General features: G+C 42.5%; 1 protein-coding gene and 1 pseudogene across 2 annotated transcripts in view; one reads left to right on the top strand and one right to left on the bottom strand.

The window, feature by feature from the left end:
- Immp2l (IMP2 inner mitochondrial membrane peptidase-like (S. cerevisiae)) overlaps positions 1 to 23,497 on the top strand; it is a 931,528-nt gene that overhangs the window by 233,440 nt on the left and 674,591 nt on the right.
- On the bottom strand, positions 10,217 to 15,739 carry Gm51974 (annotated as a pseudogene).

Below are 23,497 nucleotides of genomic sequence, written 5' to 3' on the forward strand. Positions count from 1 at the left end.
ACACACAATAATTAGTGTGATCCCATATAGATAAGTGAAAGGTAGCTAATATTTCTAGAAATTAAATTAAAAATTGTTGTTGTGATTGTAATTGCCTAATTTCTCCCTTCCTCTCTCTAAACCCTCCTATATACTAGACCTTGTTCTCTTCTGAATTTCTAGTCTTTATAAAAAAATTAATTGTTGTTGTTGTTGGTGGTGATACAGATGTGTGATACATATGTGTATATGTGTGTGTGTTGTGTTGTGTGCATGTGCCTGTACTTTGGTGTTCTTATATTTAAATATATAAATACACCCTCCACTATTGGGTAACGAGTTGGTGTTCTCTTCTCGGAGTAGACTGTTTCTCCTCTCAACCTTAGTTGCCTGTAGCTCTCTTTACATAGGGTTTAAGTATGGCCTTTCCCTGTCCACCACACAATGTCATTTGGAGTCAGCCTTGTTCAGCTCATAGTCACACAGTCATTTTGGTGGGACTTTATGGGTCACGTAGCTTCTGACATTTCCTGCAGATTAAAGCTCACAGAAACCTTTCTGTTCCACAGGCTCTTATAATCTGCCTGCCCCCTATTCAGCCACGATCCCTAAGCCTTAGTGCAGGAGTTGTGTTATAGAGGTGTGCTTTGAGACTGGGCTCAGAACTCTGCATTTTAATTATCTCTGGTTTTCTGTAATGGCTTCCATCTGTTGCAAAGAGAAACAAACTTCCTTGATGTGGGGGGGAGGACTACACTTAACTATGGATATAAAGACAGATGTTTAGAGTGTAGTTAGGGATTATGCTGCCCTAGTATAGTAGTTGTTGTAAGTTTTTCTAGGAGATACATCACTTTACTAACTAACTATGGGAAGTTCATTAGGTTTCCAGACTTCAGTTCTGACTTCTTATTGAGTGAGGGTTTTAAGTTCAATCTGTGCTTTTAGTTACTGCCAAGGTATATGTGCTGGTACTGGATCCTTGTGGTTATCATTGCCCTGCTGATAGTTTTTTTTTTTTTTTTTTTTTTGTAGATCATAGACATCAGAACTGGGTAGAACTACTGCTTGGCTTTCTTCTTTTAGATGGCTGTATGATACCTTCTGGTTTTATGATGGTTTGAATAGAGATGATCCCTATAGACTTATGTGTTTGAATGCTTGGCCCATAGGAAATAGTGCTATTAGGAGATGTGGCCCTGTTGGAGTAGGTATGGCTTTGTTGGAGGAAGTATGTCACTGTGGGGGCAAGCATTGAAGTCTCAGATGCTAAAGCCCAGGCTCAGTTACACCTAGTTCTTTTCCTGATGCCTTGGGATCAAAATGTAGAAAGAACTCTCAGTTCCTTCTTCAGCACCATATTGTCTGCCTTCTACCATGCTTCCCTCCATGATGATAATGGACTATAACCTGTATGCCAGCCCTAATTAAATGTTATTCTTTAGAAGTGTTGCTATGATCATTTTGCCTCTTCACAGCAATAGAAACCCTGATTAAGAGAGGTACCATGAAATCTAGTACTTAGGAAGGAGGCTTTCAAGTCAGTCCCAGAAGAGAGGCCTCTGGAACCTGTGTCTGAAGTGCATGGTGCCTTCAGCATTAGATACTTACCTTCCACCTCTGGAGGACAGCCAAATGTAATAGCAATATCTTGCAGTGTTTTAGGAGATTTTTGGACAATCAGACTACAACCTAAAAGAGAGTTTCTTATACCTAATATTGAAGTTTTTGTTAGATGATATATTCCTCTTGGGGAACATTGTTAGCCCACACAGGAAAGTTTCATTTAAACTATATGCATATATTTATTCACCAACTTATGTGTACTTAGATATACTCAGGCGAATATTTAATAGTATGTCCTTATGACTTTTTGAGACATACTTACTGTCAGTTTATCCTCCTGCTTCCATTTTCTGTATTTGCATACTCAATTCAATCCCAATCAAAATCCATATTTCATTCTTCATAGAAATAGAAAAACATCTTAAAATTCTTATGGAATTACAAAGACCCCACATAGCCAAAACAGTTTGAACAAGAAAAATAAATAGTGCTAGAGGGATTACCATTTCTAGATCTCAAGATATATTACAGAGCCCCAGTAAAAAGACAGGAGAGTACTGGTACAAAAACAGGCATATAGACAAATGGAGTAAAATAGAAGACCCAACTATGAGTACACATATCCTAAGCCACTTAATATTTCACAAAGATGGGCTTTGCTCTTGAACAAAGAAAAGAAAAAAAAGTGACTGAGAGAGATCTAACAATGTTAGTCTTCTCTAGCAACTAGGGAAATGCAAATACAACAACTTTGAGAAATCTTCTGACCCCAGTCTGAATGACAAAGACGAACAGAACAAGCAACAGCATGTCCTGGAGTGGAGGCTGGGATAGGGAATTCCCCAGTCGTTGTTGGTGCAATTGTAAACTGGCATAGCCATTATGGAAACCATTGTGGAAAATCTTCAAAAAGATACAAGTAAGTCCACCATATGCCCCAGCTATACCATGCCTTGGCATTTGCCCAAAGTTCTCAACATCCTACTCCAAAGACCATTGCTCAGTCAATAGCTAGGATGTGCCAACAGCCTAAGTGTCCTTCAAATGATGAATGGATGATGAACAAATGGTACATTTGCACTGTGGAATTCTATTCAGCTTTAAAAAAACGTGAAGCCATGACATTACAGATAAGGTGAGTCAACCTGTCCTAGATTTAAAAACTTGCTTTGTTTATAGAAAATTATAGTGAAGGAGACATTGACTTTGCATATTACTCCATCCCTTAAACCGATGCATAGCCTCACCTGATCCGCATCCTTCCAGAGTGAAGCACTTGCCAGAACTGCCGAGTCATATGGACGCATCATATAACCCCATGTCTTTTGCTAGTATAAGGGTTAATTCCCTGCCCTGTGTGTTCTGTAAGTTTAGACAAATTAAGAATGACAAGTGTCAATGCTATTATATACAGAACAGTTTGATTGTTCTTGAAGTCTGTGACTCCATAAAAATTTTTGCTTAAAAAATTATGTGTATATGGAAAATTTAGAAATTTAGGTAAGAATAAAAAATGAAAGAATAATTTGTGTATGTTTTCCATGTGAGTGATTTTTAAATTTTTTTTTAGATGTCAAATTATATCTACAATTCTGGGCATCTTACTTTACATGATATGCAAAGACATTTCACATGTTTGAAATTTATGATGGCTTGTCCCCATTCTTCTGCCTTCTTAAAAAATTGATTATTTTGTTTACATTTCAAATATTGTCCCCCTTCCTGGCCTTACCTCTGCAACCTCCCCATCCTATCCCCCCATCCCCTTTGCCTCTAAGAGGGTACACCCTTACCCACCCAACCACTCCTGCCTCACCCCTCTGGGATTTCCCTTCACTGGGACAAGCCTCTACAGAACCAAGTGACTCCCCTTGAGGAGGGAGTCCTTTGGCACATATGCAGCTAGAGCCTGAACCCACCCATGTATACTCTTTGGTTGGTGGTTTAGCTCACTGGGAGCTCTGAGGGGTGCCGGTTAGTTGATATTGTTGTTCTTCCTATGGGGTTGCAGTCCTCTTCATTTCCATCAGTCCTTTTTTTAACTCTTCCATTGGGGTTCCTAGACTCAGTCCAATTGTTGACTCTGAGTATCTGCGTGTGTCTTAGGTGCTGGCAGAGCCTCTCAGAGGATAGCAATACCAGGCTCTTGCCTATAAGCACATCTTGGCATCAGCAGTAGTGTCATGGTTTGCTGTCTGCAAATGGAATAGATACCAAGGGGGGTGGTCTCTGGATGGCCTTTCCTTCAGCCTCTGCTCCATTTTTGTCCCTGCGTTCTCTTTAGATAGGAACAATTCTGGGTTAAATATTTTTAGATTGGTGAGTGGTCCCATTTCTCCACTGAGGGCCATGTCTATCTACTGGAGGTGGTCTCTTCAGGTTCTATCTCACTGCTGTTGGGTATTTCAGCTAATGTCATCCCCAATGGGTCCTTGGAGCCTCTCACATCCCTAGTGTCTGGAACTTTCTAGTGGTTCTGCCCAACCCCATTCCTTACTCTGTACTGCTACATATTTCTATTCATTTCCTGGCCTTCTGAACTTCCCTCCTGTCTCTTCTCATACTTGAATCTGGCCCCGCTTCCTTCCTCCCTCCCCTTTTCCATCCAGGATCCTCCCTATACCTCTAGTGATTATTTTGTTCCCCTTTTCTAAGTGGGAATGAAGCATCCACTCTTTGGCTTTCCTTCTTCTTCATCTTCATATGGTCTGTGAGTTGTATTGTGGGTATTCTGAGCTTTTGTGCTAATGTCCACTTATCAGTGAGTACATACCATGTGTGTCCTTTTGGGTCTGGGTTACCTCACTCAGGATGATATTTTCTAATTCTATCCATTTGCCTGCAAACTTCATGAAGTCATCACTTTTAATAGCTGAAGAATATTCCATTGTGTAAATGCACCACATTTTCTGTATCCATTCTTCTGTTGAAAGACATCTGGATTGTTTCCAGCTTCTGGCTAGTATAAATAAGGCTGCTATGAAAACAGTAGAGCATGTGTCCTTGTTATCTGTTGGAGCCTCTTTTGAGTATATGCCCCGAAGTGGTATAGGCTAGGTATTTAAGCACATGCATGAATAGGACATAACTAATCTCTAGCTCAGGACAGTAATAGAATATTTTTTATAAAGGACCCATTGGCTGGAGAACCAACCATAGACACCCATATGACTTTACTGGTTCTGAAAGCTGATGCTGGAGTGTAATTTTTGTCTCCTCCCCTTTGTCGTCCTCTAACCCCCACACCCTTTCATAGCAAGGCCAATGTCTTCAATATACAAGATGATTAATATGTCTATGTTTTTATGTCTGCTTAAGGGCTTTCCTAATTAAAAGAGGTATCAGAAAATACTTTGCCCATGAAGTAGCTTTCAAACAGCCATAATTCTAGAGTCTTATTTTTTGTTTCCTTTTTGAGGATATCATGAAGATCATACTTCAAGAGCAGTTTTTCCAATATATGTATGTGTGTATTTATGTATGTATGTATAAAAGCATTTTTGTTCACATTTCTCCTCTAATTATACTTAAAAGATTAATGTGGAAGTTCTCTTGATTTAGGACATTAGTGGTCAGGTAATTCCCCTTTCCCAGATTTTTGTCTAGGTGTTACTTCTTTGCCATTTGGGAAACAATATTCACGTTTATACTTTTGCCCCTCTATACCAGTCTTTGCATAATTTTGCTTTGAAGGCCAGGATCATAAAAACCCTTAGTTTCTTGCTGGAAAATCGTTGCTGCATGCTGGATTTGGACAGTGGTTTTTCACTGTGACAGGAGAGGCAAGACTAGCATTCAGTAGAGCCTCTCTTTCTTCCTAATATCTTCATCCTCTCATTACTTTAATTCATGATAATAATCTGCACACGCTCTGACTATTAAATCCTTTTAAGCAACCATGTTTCCCAGAGGCCACTCTCTGTTTCTGAATAATTAGTTTCTTCAATTCATTTTAGTGTACGAAGTTAATGGTATATGGGAATTCATGCTCTTCCCAGTGCAATAACCTTTTGCTTAATGTATGAGATAAACTTTCTTGTTCTTTCATTGCCTATGGAACTGGCTGTGAGAGAATCTCATAGTCTATTCTCTGTTCAGGCTCCAGCTTATTCGGGACGTGTGGTTCTAAATCGTTGTTCCCTGAACTCTGTTCTTTTCTTCACTATTTTTTTTTTTTTTTTTTTTTTTTTGGTTACCTCACAGCATGGTGAAGTCTCTTCAGAAGGCATTGATGAAATCCCTAGTGTTCCCAGGAAAGGTGCTGATATTGGGTTTTGTGTGTCCTTTTTAACAGGTGCACAAAGAAGTTATGAAGCCCATGTCTTTGGGGAGTTTGGTATTCAAACATGGCTGACTGAGTTTTGAAAATGTACCTTTTTGCATCACCATTGTTACTGAGAAATGGAGTTGAAGTACTTTCAGAGACAAGTGGACTCTGCTTCATGTGACATCCTCACAAACATGAAATGTGTCTCAGAGAATACAGCATAGGGTGTCTTCATTTTGTACCATCATTGTCTCAGAAATGAAACTCAAAATACTCTCAAGAGATATTAGACTCATGTTAGACTTAAATAGTAAAAATCAGAGGCTTCCATACTGTCGGTTGTATATAAGTCATAAACACATTGGCTCCTGAGAATGAGCTTATTCGTTTAAAAATAGTACACTCAAAAAATGGCTCAAATGATGTCTGCAAAGGAGTGTGGCTTTTGTTATGATTTCCCCCTTAAGGGACAGTTGAGAAGACAAGCTTCTTTGTGTTTTTCCAATAGTTGTTAGTTTATATGGGTGAGATCTCTTTTGAATAGCAAATATTGTCCTTTGAGGATTCCCAGATCAAAACAAAATATGTAGGAGAGGGTAAATGTACATTTAGAACTGCACTCAGGGTTTGAAACATTTGTAATCTGGATCTCTGAAGTTTCAAAGCCACAGATAATTGCATATAAAGTTATCACTCACTGTTTAGTTTCAATGATGGTACAAATTAGCAAGGGTAATGGTCTATGTTGAGGCTATTAATATACTTGACCATAACACTTCCTGAATATCCTATAATAGAATTCAGGCCTTTGGAACCTAGTATAAAGCTAGGGATGTTATAGCTTTAGTAATTGTCTTAGAAATGATTTGTGTTAAGAACACATCCTTACGAACAATGCTATGTCATGCTGCCCTAGTAACGTTTCCTTTGAAGGCAGAATTTGAAGTAATCACATTAAATCCAATAACAAATAAGATTTTTTCATAATTCCCATAACTGGAGAGACATAGAATAGGAAATGAAAGGGAGGGAGGGAAAAAGCGAAGAAGGAATAGGGGGAGTAAGGAGGGAGGGGAAGAGAAGGAGAAGAAGAAGGAGAGAAAGAATGAATTTAAGTTTATCTAGTAGTTAGTAGCTTTAGGTTATTTAATGTTTATGTGCCTTAATCTCATCACTTTAAATGGGGCTAGTAATATCTCTTTTTAGAGATGTTGCAAAGACTGAATATGTACACACCACATACACACACATTCAAAGTTGTTATATCTTAGAAAAGTTGTATATTTATGTAATAGATATTGATTATTTTGTTGTTGGCACAGTAGTTGTTCACAATAGACTTCATAAATAGCCTTTTAGAATTTATTTTGTGAATCTTATTTTGTGACTCACACTGTTATTAGCAGAGTTCTTGGTACTGAGTCTGTATTAATTAACAAGATGGCTGAGGTACCTCTTCTTACAATTTTTTTTTTCTTTCTGGAGTTCCAGAATGTAAGTCAAGAACAAGTAAATACGTGAGAACTTGTTTCTATAACATATGTGCTCTCTGTTATCCAGAATGCTGATGTGGAGTGGTAAGATAAATTGGTAGTCAGGCCCTTTTTAAAGAGGCGACATTTGAGTGGAGAGGTAATGACTATGAATAGAACTTGTCATAATCTTGGGCAAGAACATTCATTGAATTCCTGCCCTGCTTGGAAAGTAAAAGGAAGACTGATGATGTTGTAAGGAGCAGACAGGAAGAACTGGCTGAGGCTGTCACATATCAGGCTCTGTGGCCTTATGGGTCTCACTTAGGGTTTATGGTACACATTTTTTGAAATAAAATGTTTGTATTTATTTTCCTCCACATAATGTCTTTATCATTTGGAAATTTCATACAATGAGCCCTATCACACTAACTTCCAATTCCTCTCAGGTCCACCATAGCCACCCTTATGCTCCTCCCTCTTCCGAAGAACAAAAAAGAAAAGTCAAAACCTAAAACCACCAAGTCCAATTTGTGTTTTCCATATACTCATTGGAGCAAGGTCAAACTCCCCAGTGGCCAGTCTGTTAAAGATAACTGCATCCATCCCCCACCTCTGCCAGTGAAAGAACTCAGTGGGGAAACCCCCACTCAGCTCCCGATTCGGCGTGCACCCAAGAATCACGAATAGAACACAACACCTTGATGTAACAACAAGAGGTTTTTTAATGGCGGAGCTCCGGGTCGAAACGTATCTCACACAACAGGAGACAGTGGATTCGACCACGAGGCTTGGAAGCTAGGGGTTTTTATAGAAAAGGAGTGGGGCTGGGGGAGGAATTGGCGCGGTTTCACATGATTGGTCCATTTAAACATCAGCAGCCTGTAACATTTAACTTAGGTCAGAGGGGTGGGAGCTAGGGAGGCGATGGGCTTGCCCGGGCATGTCCTGGTCTGTTCTGCTGTTTTCAGCCCCAGGTTTCAAAGCTCAGAAACAACTCTTTGGGCTATTTAACATACATTACATGAATTACAGTTTTATTTCCTTTCATTCCCCTCTTCTTCTGTTTAGACTAATTCTAATCATAGAATTTTAGAGATTGGTGTCCCCTAACTCTTCATCTACCTGAACTATAGGTTGATATTGCCTTTGAAGAACCATGAGTTTTACTGTATCAATTTTACTCTGGATGAAAGCCATTCCTCTATTTATTATACAAGGGCCGAAAACTAAAGCTAAGCATATCATAAGGATTGGTCCGGCTACAGCGGAAATTAAAGAAGTTATCCAAGATGGTCGTGATTCAAACCACGACTCAAACCACCCCCGTTGAGCATCCCGTTCCCGTTTCCTTCGCTCTATTCTTTCTCTCAGTTTCTGCATAGAGTCTCTAACTATTCCTGTATGATCTGCATAGAAGCAGCACTCTTCTTTAAGGGCAGCACACAGTCCTCCTTCCTTTAGGAACAACAAATCAAGACCTCTCCTGTTCTGTAAAACTACCTCAGACAGGGATGTCAAAGATTTCTCTAAAGCGTCAATGGACTTCTTTATTGCCGCTAGGTCTTCATTGACAGCATCCCTCAAAGACTGAATTCCCTGTCTTCCTTCTATCAAAGCTGACACTCCCGTCCCCACTCCTACTGCCATACCTATTCCCATGAATGCAGCCAGGGTTAAAGTAATTGGTTCTCTTTTTGACCGCCGGCCAGCATAGCTTTCTTCTAAACTGGATGCAGGGTGATAATATACGCGGGGTAACAGCTGGATCATGACACAAAAATCATGAGATGAATTAAAAACCTTAGTTGATACACAGGGAGTAAGTCCTGTATTGCAAGCCCACCATCCAACCGGGGAAGGTACAAGATAGTAATTAGCTTCCGTTCTGGACACGGACTGAATTTGTCCGCATAGGTGTTTGTGAGTGGAAGGTGGGGTACCTATACAGAGACCTGGATTCCTTGCGGATACTTCAGTCAGGGTCAGTTTTTGTCCTGTACCCCAAGAGCAGGAAGTATGGCTGCTGGTTCTGTTGAAATCTCCATTGAAGGCGATTCCTTCATAATAAGGCGGACCCGAGGACAGGCATAGCCAGCAGTCCTCAGTAGCGCTTGGATCAGTTCTGTTAAGGGCATAAAAGGCTCCTCTCACTAGGTTAAACATCCTCTGTCTTGAAGGAATCGCGGGGGTAATAGTTAGAGGTAACTGAGGAGTGGGAGGTTGGGTGATAGCGGCCATATTAAGGGGGTCCGCAATCACTGGAGTAGGCTGAGTAATTGTATGGGTGAGGGGTGTGAACTTGGTTGGGGGGCCTAAAGGATTGTAGGGGGTCTCTATTTTTAATCTGATAGTGAACAATAATCCCTCATCATATCTTTCCTTGTAAATCCTAAGACCCCAGGTATACCCTTTTGTCCATCCCAGAGCTCTCTTCCCTGGTTCAGTGAAGGTGACACGGAGCGGATGGCACCAGTCAGTACACTCGTCTAGGTCAAATCCTCCAGGTACATAAGACGCTAGGGAATAGTTGGCTGTTACTCTAATATAGTCCCAGCTCGAGGAGGGCTTCCAGCGGGCTGTACCTGAAGTCTCGCAACCCCAGCTCTTACAAAAGAAGTTAGCCTTACCTCCACACGTTGGATTGAGGGACTGACTTCGGTGGGGCCCGGGGCAGACATAGAAGGGATGGGTTCGAAGCATACTTCTATCCCTTTGGTTAGAGCAACCACCCCATGGGTCTCTCGAATGTTTTTCTACATACGGAGGGGGTGTTAAAGGTGCCCTCTGAATGTCAGAGTACCCCTCCAAGTCCCATCCAGGAGGGGCTCCTATAGCCAACTTACAGATGTCAGGGAAAAGATCACCAAGTCCACAGAGGGTGTACCTCGGCGATTGTCCATACAGCTCTACCCACCTCATTGAGTACCTCCCACGTTTGTTGAACAGGACTGTGGGGGTTGAAGTCTTTTGGGTTCGCTCCTACGAAGCAGGCGCAACTTAAAAGGATTAGTAGTCTTCTCCAAAGTCCACTCATCATGGCTGACTCCAGGGGGTGCTCTCTTGACGTGGGATGCGTGGACCCAAGTGGGGATTCCTTCCACTTTGACCGCGGTGGGCGTTGTCAGTAGCACCAAGTAGGGTCCCTTCCACCTCGGTTCTAGGTTTCCCGCTCGGTGTCTCCTCACCAGGACTGCGTCTCCTACTTCAAACTGATGCGGCACCTGTGTGTCACCAGCAACATAGGTTTCTTTTAGCTGTTCCCAGACCTCTTTTCTTACTATTTCGAGAGCTTTTAATCGAGCCAAAAGACTAGAAGAAGGAGAGAAAGACACATCGGGGCGATTCTTATCCCCTACGGTCATAAAAATGGGTGGGGGCGCCCCATACATTAATTCAAATGGAGTTAGGCCAAGGGGTCCAGGTGTATTCCGAACCCTGAACAAGGCATAAGGGAGAACGGCTGTCCAATCACTTCCGCCGGATTCTAAGGCTATTTTAGTCAGAGTCTCCTTTAGCGTTCTGTTCATCCTTTCTACCTGTCCTGAACTCTGGGGTCTGTATGCACAATGTAATTTCTAATTTGTCCCCAGTTGTCTGGCCAATCCCTGACTTACCTGGGAGACGAAGGCAGGTCCGTTGTCTGACCCCATTACCTTAGGTATCCCAAAGCGGGGAAGGATTTCTTCAAGTATCTTCTTGACCACTACATTAGCCGTTTCTTTCTTGGTGGGGAACGCTTCGACCCATCCTGAAAAGGTGTCTATAAAAACTAGGAGATATTTATTTCCATACCTAGCCGGTTTCACCTCAGTGAAGTCAGTTTCCCAGTAGGCTCCAGGTCTGTCTCCTCGCAGTCGTTTTCCTTCCTGGAGCCTGCTAGACCCAGCGTTGGTAAGTGCACAAGCATGGCAGTTTTTTACTATCTCTTCCACAATTCCTTTTAATCCAGGAATGTAATAGGGGGACTTACTAACCAATTTTAGTAATTTTTTAGTTCCTAAATGAGTCAGATGGTGTATGTTAGCTAAGTAATCTCGCCCCTCTTCTTCTGTGAGGGTTCTTTTATTTATTTCCTCAGCAGCGGGCTGTTGGGTTCTCACCACCAGAGTCATTGGCCCTTGGGCTGCTTTTTTAGCTTCTTGGTCTGCCATTTGATTTCCCTTTTCAATGGGCCCAGTTCCCTTCTGGTGTCCTGGGCAATGGATAATTGCCACCCTACGGGGCAAATGAACAGCTTCTAATAAGCTGAGAATTTCTTCTTTATTTTTGATATCTTTGCCGGCAGACGTCAGCAGTCCACGGTGTCGGTATATTGCTCTGTGAACATGAGCCGTGGCAAAAGCATACCGGCTGTCGGTATAGACATTAAGAGCCCTTCCTTCTGCCAGCCTTAAGGCTTGAATTAATGCGATTAGTTCCGCTTTTTGAGCTGATGTACCCTCCGGCAGACTGCTGGCCCATATGACAGCCTTTCCATCCACTACTGCCACCCCAGCCTTCCGCTTACCTTCTACCACAAAGCTGCTTCCGTCCGTGAACCAAGTCATCGCCCCTGGCCAAGGTTGGTCTGTGAGGTCTGGCCGGATTCCAGTCTCTTCTGCCAGTATTTTTTCACACTTATGTGCAGGGGCCTCGTCAGCCTCAGGTAGTAAGGAGGCGGGGTTGAGAATGGCTGGGGGTGCAAAACTTACTCGCTCTGTCAGCAATAGGCTCTGGTAGTGCGTCATTCGGGCGTTGGTCATCCAGCGGTCCGGTGGTTGCCTGATGATGCTCTCAAGAGAGTGTGGGGCCACTATAGTAACATTCTGGCCCATAGTCAGTTTGTCAGCATCTTTTACTAGCACAGCCGTGGCTGCTATCGCTCGCAGGCAGGAGGGCCATCCACTGGCCACAGCGTCCAGTTTCTTTGATAAGTAGGCTACCGGGCGCTTCCATGGTCCCAAAACCTGGGTAAGGACTCCCCTTGCCACTCCATTTCTTTCATCAATGTATAGGGTGAAAGGTTTGTTTAAATCTGGCAGGGCCAATGCCGGAGCCTGCAGCAGTGCCTTTTTGAGAGTTTCAAAGGCTAGCTGATGTTCTCTGGTCCAGGTGAATTCCCCTTTCTCTTTGGTTAGTGGATACAAGGGAGCTGCCAGTGTGGCAAATCCGGGAATCCAGAGTCTGTAAAACCCGGCGGTCCCCAGGAACTCTCTTACCTGGCGAGCAGTGGTTGGGGTCGGGATCTGCATAACAGCTTGTTTTCTGGCTTCTGTGAGCCACCGTTGTCCATCTCTCAAGACATATCCTAGGTAGGTCACTTCTATCTGGCATAACTGAGCCTTTTTAGCAGAGGCCCGATACCCCAGCTTACCTAACTCGCCCAGGAGGTTTTGGGTCCCAATTTCACAGTCCTCGCGTGTTTCTGCAGCTAGGAGCAGGTCATCTACATATTGCAGAAGAGTCACCTGTGGGTTATTGGCTCGGAAAAGAGCAAGATCTCGGTGTAGGGCTTCATCGAACAAAGTGGGCGAGTTCTTGAATCCCTGAGGCAGCCTCGTCCATGTGAGCTGTCCGGCTTGTCCACTCTCGGAGTCTCGCCATTCGAAAGCGAACAAGGGCTGGCTGTTGGGGTGTAACCTCAAACAGAAAAAAGCGTCTTTGAGATCCAGGACTGTGTACCATGTCCGACCAGGTGGCAAGGTGCTGAGGAGGTTATAAGGATTTGGCACCATGGGGTGTATTTCCTGAACTCTCTTGTTGACTTCTCTAAGGTCCTGTACTGGACGGTAGTCCCTGGTCCCTGGTTTTTTTACTGGAAGTAGAGGAGTGTTCCAAGGGGATTTGCATGGGACCAAAATCCCTTGTTGGAGCAGTTTGTTGATTTGGGGGCGTATACCCTCTTGAGCTTCTCTGCTCATGGGATATTGTCGGACCCCTATAGGGGTGGCCCCGGACTTAAGTTCAATCACCACAGTGGGGACCAGTTTTGCCATCCCCACTCCTCCCGTCTCTGCCCACGCCTGAGGGTATCGATTCAACCAGTCCTGTAATCCCTCAGGGGGTTTTACTTTATTTTGGTAAAGTCGATATTCCTCCCCTAGTTGTAAAGACAGCTCTAGAGTCTGGGGCGCTTTTATTCCCCAGAAAACCTCCGGTCGATGAGAGGTGAAAGTTATTTGTGCTTTTAACTTGGTTAGTAATTCTCTCCCCAATAAAGGCATAGGACACTCTGGAATGACTAGAAACGAATGAGTTACTCGATTTCGCCCTATGTCTACTACTCGGAATGTGGTCCATGGATACAATTTTTGTCCCGTGGCCCCGATCACCAAGGTTTTTTCATTTTTCTTTACTTTTCCTAAAGGTGTTTTGAGTACTGAAAATTCAGCTCCCATGTCAACTAGAAAGTCCACAGGGGTTCCCCTCCACTTCTAAAGTTACCCTAGGCTCAGGGAGGGGAGCCGAGCCCCGTTCCCCCTAGTCTTCATCTTCTCCAAGAGAAAGCACCTTTACCTCTTGTTTTTTTTCGGACAGTCGCTCTTCCAGTGGCCCATTTCCTTGCAATACTCGCATTGGTTCCTCTCCAGGCGCTGCCCACCTTCTCTGGGTCTCCTTGGTCCCTGCTGCCTTTTGTCTCCCAGGTTCCCTGACTGTCTACCTCTTCTTCCCTTATCTCTTTCTCCTACTGCGGCCAGGATCCTAGTCAAAACCTTTTCTTGCCTCCTGTCTCTCCTATCCTCCTCTTCTCTTTTCTCTCTTTTCTCTCTCTCTTACTTTTCATCTTCTGTTTCTCTCCTATGATACACTTTCTCTGCCTCTCTAACTACATCCCTTATGGTGTAATCCTGCAAGCCCTCAATTCGCTGTAACTTCTTCCTAATGTCAGGAGCTGACTGGCCAATGAAGGCCATAATTACTGAGGCCCTTTGACCCTCAGATGTGGGGTCGAATGGGGTATATCTCCTATAAGCCTCCATGAGCCTTTCAAGGAAGACTGAGGGGGGCTCAGTCGCTCCCTGCATAACCTCTCTTACCTTGGCCAGATTCGTGGGCTGCCGGGCAGCACCTCTGAGACCCGCCACTAGGACCCGGCGATAATTGGACAGTCGTTCCCTACCTGATGCCGTATTATAATCCCATCGGGGCTGGGTTAGCGGAAATCCTTCATCTATCTCAGCTGGAGTTTGGACAGGGCGCCCAGCCTCGTCTCGGACGTTTTTCCGAGCCTCGAGGAGAATCCTCTCTCTCTCCTCGGTTGTGAATAGAGTCTGCAGAAGCTGCTGGCAGTCATCCCAGGTCGGCTGGTGTGAATACATTAATGATTCAACCAACCCAGTGAGTCCTGCAGGGTTTTCTGAAAAAGGGGGGTGATTAGCTTTCCAGTTATAAAGGTCAGAAGAGGAAAAAGGCCAATATTGTAGGGGATGTAGACTATTTGGATCGGCAGGGGGAGCCCCAATAGCCCTGAGGGGGAGCGCCACGGTTGAATCCGCAGGCCCCTCAGGGGTGACTCCTCGCCGGCTCCTTGTTCCTGTGGAGGGACCCCCTCCTCCGGCCGGGGCCTGAGGCAGGGGTCCCGAGGGAGCTGAAGGTTGGGGCTGGGGAGCATACTGTGGAGGTTGAGGGGTGTCGGGCCACTCAGGGGGTTCTTCAATCTCTGGATAGATCTTGGGGGGTTTCCTCACTGGTGTGCTGAGATCATCATCTCTCCCGAGCGGTGGTTTCGGTTTCTCTTTCTCACCATTTTCTCGGATGGCTAGAATCTTGGTGCCAGGGCGGAGAGGCGGGAGGAATGGGCGAACCCACGGGGGTGGGTAGCGTGCCAAGTCCTCCCATATCATGATGTACGGTTGTTGGTCTGGATGCGACCCTGGCCCTTCCTGAAAAACAATGGCCTTCACAGCCCTTATGGTGGGTAAGTAAAAAGTTCCTTCTGCTGGCCAACCTACTCCAAAAACAGGCCATTCTGAGGAACAGAAAGTCATCCATGGCTTTTTCTTCACTTTTACTGACAAATTTTGTCCTCTAGCCCCAACGTCCGTCCAATGGTCCTTAGTCAAAGATAAAGGAGTAGACACAGTCTGTCCCATAGTGAAGAATAAGAGTAAACACAACACAATGACAGAGACGGAAAACACTAAGACATCCAAGCACACTCGTCTGCGTCTGGACTTACACAACCAGCCAAATGCTACCTCTGATGGAGTGGGATTCCGCTCCACTCCTCTGGCAGGAAGAGCACTCACTCTTCTTCACTCTGCCAGACAACAGCCAGGTCCTCCTGACTGTTCCATACCCCGGGCACTCCAGGGTCTCCCTCGGAATGTCTTCCAAGGGTGCAGCCTGTGGGGAAATAGACCGTCGTCTCCCCACAGCCACTAGGGTCCTTACGGTCCTCAGTGGCAGCTGCCAGAATACAGAATACCAGAACTGGTAACACAGGTGGGGCTCAAACCCACAATCTCAGAACTGAAAAGCTAAGACACAAATTCAGCAGTGCCACACTTAGACACTTAGACAACAGACAACATAACAAGACTCACACAAACAAACGCACCTCCAAGGGGTCCTTCGGGGTTCCTGGGTGTCACGCAGATCTCGGTGGGACCTCCAAATGAAAGAACTCAGTGGGGAAACCCCCACTCAGCTCCCGATTCGGTGTGCACCCAAGAATCACGAATAGAACACAACACCTTGATGTAACAACAAGAGGTTTTTTAATGGCGGAGCTCCGGGTCAAAACGTATCTCACACAACAGGAGACAGTGGATTCGACCACAAGGCTTGGAAGCTAGGGGTTTTTATAGAAAAGGAGTGGGGCTGGGGGAGGAATTGGCGCGGTTTCACATGATTGGTCCATTTAAACATCAGCAGCCTGTAACATTTAACTTAGGTCAGAGGGGTGGGAGCTAGGGAGGCGATGGGCTTGCCCGGGCATGTCCTGGTCTGTTCTGCTATGTTTTTAGCCCCAGGTTTCAAAGCTCAGAAACAACTCTTTGGGCTATTTAACATACATTACATGAATTACAGTTTTATTTCCTTTCACCAGAAGCCAGCTACTGCAAAGAGCTACACTTTAGCATCTTTATCACTATGTTTTAGGACTCCCTTCAATAGCTTCCTGTTGGGACCGCCTCTCTGGGGGGAGGGGGGATGGGAGGACAGGTTTGGGGAGGTTGGCCCAGTGACCTTCAGTGTCTCCTTCTCAGTTCTATGAGTCTGCAAACTCATACAACTCAGTAGGGGGCCAGCATTAATTGATAGCTCCTCAAAAGAATCTTCCCTGCTCATAGCAGTTGGAGGCCAGGTGGATTGTGGACATCAACATGATTTCTGGCGACAGCACAGACCACAGATGCCTTTCAAGGAGACTTGACCCAGGAAATGAATCATTCTTCCTCTCGATATTTTGTTGTGGCTCTGTCAGAGTGTCCTAGGCTGGACCCGTGTGAGATGCGGGCTGGCTCAGTCAGAGTGTCCTAGGCTGGACCCGTGTGAGATGCGGCCTGCTGCGTATCAGGTTGACCTGGGTACAGCCATCTTGTTTTGGACCCCTGCTGTCCTACCTCCTCAACAGTTCTGTGGGCTTATCAGGCAGTGACAGGGTGAGGTGTCCTGTGGTGGCCTGCTCCTTTGTCTTCCCATGCTCCCATATCTGTCACCACCACAATATCTCAAGTTCTGCTGTTTTGTTCTGTCATCGTTTTTGCCCTGTGACGTAATTTTTGATATGGCTGGGAAGTTTTGGAGGGGTTTTAAAAAGGAGAAGAAAAGAAAAGAAAAAATAAAAATAAACAAAAACACCTTTTAAAATTAGGGCCTACAAGATACCCACAGTAATAAAAGCAAGTAAGTACAGGGTAAACTATATTAATCAGTGACAGATGACCAGAAGTAGTCCTCATATTTATAGTCAACTTTGTTAGAAATTAAGTTGACTATAAATATGAGGACTACTACACACCCAAACACACACACACACACACACACACATTTGTGTGCGTGTATAATTGAATAGATGTTTCAAATAATAAGGCTTCAGAATAGGGCCCTGAAATTTACATAAAGACTTTATAAGCAAAAATATTAGTCATTTTCTTACTGGTTGAAAGTCCTGTTTTTGGATGTAACACATAGAGTTACAAATACTAATGCAATCAGTGGAATGCTCACTGACCTGTGAAACAGACGTTTTCTGGTTTTTAGTTCCTTGCTAAAGTCTTTGACTGTCAATATTAGTTATTAATTCTATTTATAGAAACTGTGCAGTACATATCACTGCTGTGTGAGGAGCCCCGTTTTGCAGTTTCAGCAATTTTGTTTGCATCCTTCCGCAACTAGTTTGGATACAAAAATACCCAGTGTTTTCTTTGTGCACTGTTAACAGGATCCTGCTGGTTTCTTTGTTGTGGTGCCTCCTCTTTTCCTGGTAGTTTAGCATTTAAAAGAAGTTATTTTTTTTTAAGGGAACAATTAGAGCAGAGATATAAAAGCTTATTTTAGCTTTACTTTAAAGATCAAATTGTTCTGCTTTCCTTAAAAAAACATTGTGTTGAACAAAGTAAATCCCCAGTGTTTGTTTGGTAGCCATTACTTTGTCCTGAAAAACAAAGGCTGCTTATCTTGGCTATCCCAGTACAAATTTATGTCTATGTTTCTGCTAACAGGCAATGACACAATCCTATTCCATTCTCAGGGGGAAGTATACCTTATAGTATGTATTTAAATGAATGCACTTTTAGCATTCCTGTGCTTATGTTCTGGGTTTTCTAGGACGTCGGCTCTGTGACCATAAGTCTGGGAAGCCAGCCAGTTTATCTGTGAGTTACTTCATGGAGAACGTGTGGTAAGGAAAGCTATCCCATGTTGGAATATTCTTGAGGATATTAATAGTTTATCCCTCAGAACTTAGTTAGATTTAGGGTAACAAAGGCTTAGAACAGTGGCCCCTAAACATACTTATTCTGTTATACTATTTATGGTCTTCTGTTCTCTTATGCCCTAGTTAGGGAAATGCTAGTCAGGACCACACTTGAGGTAGTTTGAGATTTTTGTAACAAATTAAGCATTCCTGGATATTGGTTTTAGTTTGGTAGTCAGAGCAGAACCCCCCTTTTCCCTAAGCTCCAGTCTTCCCATCTTTTTCTGATGAGCATATGTGAAGACTTCTGGAACACTTCTTATGGCAAATGAAGTGAGAAACAACTCAATCCAATCTTTGGTTATTTATTCACACCATAAACATGATTCCTCTCTGCTGTGTTACATAGAATATTACAAACTGAAAGTTGTTTTGTTTTGTAAATCACATTGTTGGTCATTTTTTTTAAATTGGGAATAGAATTATTCTATTGTCAATCACCAATTTTGAAGCCTATCTATTGATCTTTTGTTGAATAGAAGTGTTTTTATAGTTCTTTATAGTTTGTACAGGTTGTTTTTTGTGTCTTGTAGCCCTATCGATGCTCAAGAAGAGGTCAAATGTTAGATATGCCATTAGAGAAAATATATTTTTAACTTACTGCCCTTTTCAACTTAGAATTCATTTAAAAACTAGGGGAAAAACCCCAATTTGCTATCACTGAAATACATGGTCTCTTTGAGTCATATATTTTTCTTTAAAATACTAGAATAAAATTATGTTCACAAGAAATAAAAAAGCATTAATATTTTTATTATATTTGAATGAACATGCTCTTTTTTTGTGAGAAAAAATGATAACTCTGTATACTCAGTAATAGGCTCTTTTAACGTAGTGCTCAACCAATACTCCTGGGCAAGAACTGGCTTCCAGTTTCTTTGGCTTCTAGCACACTGGTCCTGCCATGGTTGTACAGATATCCCTCCTCTCTCATGTGCAGCATCAAATGCATTCTGTTCTGCATTTCCTTGTCCTGCCAGAAAACCCACAGCTGCTAAGGTGGAAGCTACAAGTTCAGTCTTGTGTTGTACTGTTATTTTCTGCAGTCTTTCCTCCTCAGTCTTGAATGTCATTTGATAGCAAATAAGCCTTCTTGCCCTTGTACCACGCTGTGAATGGCAGTTCAAAAGTGACTGGAATGGTGCTTTCATGAATAGACATCAAAATTATTTCAGAACCTGTTCTGTAGAGATGGCTCAGCCATTAAGTGCATTGGCTACTCTTCCAGAGGACCTGAGTTCAATTCCTACCATCCATATGGTAGCTCACAACCATCTATAATGTAATCTGTTGCTTTCTTTTCATACATAAATAAATCTTAAAAATTTATTCCAGAGAATACATACGTAATATTTTTCTCATGTTAACTGAATTAGTTACCAATGAGCACCCTGAGAAGCAGGTATTATTTTGTTAGAAGCTTCAGTATTTGCTGCAGTCCTGAAACTAGACCATGGATGAATTGAAAGTTAAACCTACCAGTGTCTGATATCTTATTTTTGGCTTGTCCTGGGAAGTTTGTAGAAGTGAGTTCACTCTCTAGTCACAATCCTTTGCCTGGTATTTTATTTTCAAGTGTAATACAATGTATCCATGTCTTCAAGCCAAGATAGGAAGGTTTAACTCTGCAAATCATAAAAAGATTACAATTCAAAAGTGACCATGGGAGAACCCTTCAATGTGAAGAGACCATAACTCGATGGTATGTGCGGGATAACAAACAGGATGACAAACAAACAGCAAAAATGTTGGGACAAAACATTAAGTAACTTGTGAGCAGTTCCTTTTTCTTTCTGAGCCCAAGTCATGGCTTCATTGTGTAGAGTTTGGAGAGGATCCAGAGGAATCCAGCAGAAATTATTAAAAGGTTTGAGAACTCTGTTCTGTACTGGGTTTATGTAGCCCAGAGAAGTGAAGTCTGAATAGGGACTTAATTACAGTTTTCAAAATCACTGAACTCAGAGAGACAGAGGCTATGTGTAGTGCCCAAGAGGACATCTTTTGACAGCATTGAGAATGTGGCTGGTTTCCTTTTTTTTTTTTCAATGTTATGAGTGATGATGGGCAACTGTTCTTTCTTCATGGCATGGGAGTAGCAAGCAAGGGCTTGCACGGCCACAGGAGAGTTTTTCAAATAACATTAGAAGCTGGTAGCTCAGTAGAGCTTATGCCTTTATCGATTTTTTACTTTTCGTTGACAGTCATAGCCCTGTTATTTGTGGGATTCAATCTGATGATTTGATATATATCTGCAGGGTAACTAACAAATCCATTACACTTGCATACATTTGTGGGGTGTGTGTGTGGTATTTAAAATTCAGTCTTTTAGTTGTTTTGCCATACATGGTATATCTTTATTATGTTAGCCATTGCAAACAATAGTTTGTTCCGGCTTCTTCCTCCCATCTCTGTGTTTTTACCCTTTGCTTAGTTCCTCTTTTCCCTGACCTTCCCTGCCTATCTTCTAGCCTCTGATACCTATTTTGTTTGATATAGGGACTTGCAAGGTTCAGACTACATGCTGAATAGACTTTAGACTGAATACAAGGCAAGCAATTTTTAGAACACTTTTCTGATTAAAAGTAAATGCTTTCTAGATACCTCCATTCTAAGCTGTTAAAGGTAGGGCTAGATTGTAAAAGACAAAGGATCTGGGAGTTTCCTGTGAAGCTGTGTCTCTACTGGCGTCAAAAGCTACATTTATAAGTCTCACCAACCACCTTAGCATAAACTGAATATGGAAAACCACCAAATAAACATGCCAAAGTAGATGGGGGAGACCATGGGACCTCAACGCTATACAAAGAGCTACAGGCAATGAAGAAATACTGAGAGTGAGAGAAATAATCTCCCCCAGTATGAGCACAGCAATTAGTTGTCCAAAACCAAATGATTAGCCCTGAAAATATACATACAAATAACTTACGTCAATTGGGTAGTCCATATTCAGGAATGCATGTGTGGGTGTGTGTGTATACATGCAATAACAATTGATAAAAGGAGGCCATGAATTTGAAAAAAAGCAAGGAAAGGTATGTGGGGGTTTGGAGGGAAGAAAGGAAATGATATAATTAATCAATATAATTATATTGGACAAATTTCCCCAAATTGTGATATATAATTACCTCTCCTTTTGCCTTCCTCTAATCTAGAGATAACATCCATTTTGGTACTTACAGGTCTATCTGATTTTTAAGGGAGGGATGGATTCTAGTTAAAGTGACATTGATAGGAAATGCAGAGAAGCCATTCCTATGGTATGATGGGGGCTGAGTTCCATCTTTCTTCCTGCAAATGTTTGGTAAAGAGAGAGATGCCCTTTAATCATATGCTCTGGTTGTTGAGATAGATAGGAAATTATTGAGTAGTACAGTTGGGAAAAAGAAGCATAAGAAAGCTATTGCATGGGGTTGGCATTTCAACTGGAATAGGTTTGCCCGAAAAGCCTCACATATCTATGCCTCCTTGATTTTTCTGAGTTGACTGCTTGGGGATTCTACCTTCTTGCTCCTTGGCTTGTCAGAGCCTGGGCTCTATGTTTGGCACATACTACTTTCCTAAGGTTGCTAATCCCTGGTACCAACAGAGCATAGGAGATTCAATTCATTTATTCTATTTTATCAATACCCCTGAAGACATTTAAGACAAGCCTATGCCATAGCAGTATGACTGGAATTTAACAAGCACATTTTAACTGCTCTCTATATATTAAGAGGAATCTTTGTCATTTTCATCTTGCTATATATTGAGTGTTGCATAATGAGTGAGCTTTGCAAATGGCACTAGGCAATGGGGTATAAAGGATCAACAGCCTTATTCTTAGAAGGACTACTTAATACACTTGATCCCTGATTGCGGGTCAATAGCATGACCTTTGTATTAGAAAGGAAGCTCTTTTAAGCAAAATTAAGAAAGATGGGGCACCTCTTATCTGAGCTCAGGTGGTGGTTGAACTAAGCTTTGTTTTCATCATTGTAGCGGCAGGGCAAAGAAAGACAGATGTTTAAATATATAATATAGCCTAGAGATTCATGTGATTCAAGTGGAGTGAGACTTCTGGGCATTATTTTTGAGTACAGGGATATTTAAAGAGATTTAACTGCACTGGCAGGTATTATATTCACTAATTAAATTTGAATACAAAGACATTTGTATAAATCCTGTAGCTGTACTAATATCAAAATTCTCTTAAGAGTACAGAACAATTAAATGCTAGGATGCTGACAACCAAGGATAAAAGAGACAGGCATACTTTGACTTTTACATGAGCCACTGAAAATTTCCTAGGTTATTTCTCACTCTACAGAATATCTTGTATTTATTTCTTAAAATTCAGTCATGCAATTCCTGTGCCCTTGAACTATTGAAAGAAAAATGTGAACATATCACTCTTGCCTTAAAGATTAATTTCTGCAATAGGGCTCATAGCTTTAGTGGGTAAAACTGTATGTTATGCAAGCATGAGTAACTGAATTTGAATCTCAGCATCTATGTAAAAGCTAGGCATGTCTGTTTGTACCTGTAATCCCAGCTTGGAGAGCAAAGATGATGTTTGCTGACTAGCCAGCCTAGCTTGAATGACAAGCTTCAGTTTCAGTGAGATTCCCTGCCTCAAGGAATAAGGCAGATTGTGATAGAAGAAGACACCTAATATATTCATTTGGCCTCTGTAAGTTTACTAGCACTTGTGCATGCACCATGGGCATGAGTGTGTTTGTATATGAACACATGTGTACATACATGTTCTGTCATTACCAACATCATCATCATCATCTTATCATAACAACAACACAATAAGCTCTGCACTTAACTCTACCACTCAAGGTTATTTAGAATTTGCTACAAACTTTCATTTCCTGACTTATCATAATTCTTTTTTTTTTCTAACTCATTTTTACACTCTACATTCCATTTCCCGCCCCTCCCTTTCCACCCTCTAACTGCTCTATATCCCACACCTCCTCCCCACCACACCACATCTCATGAATGCCCCTAACACTCTAGCCCATCTGACCTCTAAACTCCCTGGGGCCTTCAGTCTCTTGAGGGTTAGGTGCATCATCTCTGAATGAACATAGACCTGGAAGTCCTCTGCTGACTTATCATAATTCTTAACAAACACTTATTCTCAGTTTTTTCTTCTTTCTCAATTTTTCCCTCTTAAATGTATCTTTATTTCTATTTCCTGGGATATAATTATTGGGGTTGTTTAAATGAAAATGGCCCATAGGCTTGAGTATTTGGATCCTTGGTCCCTGGTTAGTGGAACTGTTCAGGAAGGATTTGGGGGTGTGGTCTTGTTGGAGG

Source organism: Mus musculus, chromosome 12 (genome assembly GCF_000001635.26).
Source record: "Mus musculus strain C57BL/6J chromosome 12, GRCm38.p6 C57BL/6J".
Lineage (NCBI taxonomy): Eukaryota > Metazoa > Chordata > Mammalia > Rodentia > Muridae > Mus > Mus musculus.